We start from the raw sequence: 1,557 nt of genomic DNA on the forward strand, positions 1-1,557 counted from the left end.
AAACAAAAGATTTAAGCATTGTGAGATATAAAATGGATAATTTTGAGTACATTAAGTGGAAAAGATTTTATATGAACAAAAGCAATGTAGCTAAAATTAGGAGGAAAGTTGGGGAAAGTAAGTTGGGGGAACATTGCAGACAGTTTCTCAGATAAAGGTCTCATATGTATATAGAAAACTGTCAAATATATAAGAACATGAATCATTCTCCAACTCATAAATGGTCAAGAGATAAGGACAGACAGTTGTTGGATAAAGAAATCAAAGATATATATAACCATTTGAAAAAATGCTCTGATTACAGAAATGCAAATCAAAACAACTGTAAGATATATCACACCTATTCGATTGTCTAAAATGATAAAAAAAAAAGTAAAATGACAAATGTTGGAGGAGATGTGGAAAAATGGAGACACTGATACTGTTGATGGAACTGTGAGCTGATCCAATCATTTTGGAGAGCAATATGGAATTATGCTCAAAGAGTTATAAAACTGTGCATGTACCCATGTTGGTGAACCTATGCACATGTGCCTGTGCATGCCAGAGGAAACTGTTCCCTTACCCATCTCCCCAAGGTGCCCAAGGACATTTCTCACATGACCTGCCCCTCTACCCAGCAGCTCAATGGAAACACTTCCTCCCTCTCCTGTCTAGGGTAAGGTGAGGAGCTCGCATGTGGCATGAGGGTTATAGTTTGGGCACTCAATCTCTAAAAGGTTCACCATCATTGTTATATATCTTTTGACTCAGCAATACTACTATTAGGTTTTTTGCTTAAGGTGATCTGGGAAAAGGGAAAACAACCTATATGTTCTAAAATATTTATAGCAGCTCTCTTTGTGGTGATAAAGAACTGGAAATTGAAGAGATGGATGTCCATCATTTGGGAAATTACTAAACAAGTTTTGGCATATGATTCTGATGGAATGCAAATATACTGTAAGAAATGACAAACAGGCTAATTTTGGAAAAACATGGAAAGACCTACATAAAATTATGAAGAGTCAAATGAGCAGAACCAAAAGAACAATATATATATATATATAGCAACAGAAGTATTGTTTGGGGGCAATTAAGTGGCTCAGTGAATAAAGAGCCAAGACTGGAAATAGGAGGTGCTGGATTCAAATCTGACCTCAGACACTTCTTAGCTATGTGACCCTGGGCAAGTCCTTTAACCCCATGTAGAGATGAAAATTAATATTCAATAACTAAGTGTTATATTTTATAAAATTTTATTAATAATAAACTAACATAAAAAACTAGAGTGAAAAAGTGCTACACTAACCCAGCCTGCTCACGAGAGCAAAAGAGAAAAAGAGGGAGAAGCTACAGAATTTATAAAAGAATAATGTGACCACACAAATGTGGAGGCACAGGAGAGATTAAAGGGAATTTTGGGAAATACTAAGGGACTTCTGGAGAATGAAGTCCAAGGTTCAAAATCTCCATTTATACACCCAATTGCCTAGCTCTTACCATTCTTCTGCCTTGGAACATTGGAGATTTATTGTAAGGGATGTGCATATATATATATACATATATATATATATA

This window comes from Gracilinanus agilis, chromosome 4 (assembly GCF_016433145.1).
Source record: "Gracilinanus agilis isolate LMUSP501 chromosome 4, AgileGrace, whole genome shotgun sequence".
NCBI classification, from domain to species: Eukaryota; Metazoa; Chordata; class Mammalia; order Didelphimorphia; family Didelphidae; genus Gracilinanus; species Gracilinanus agilis.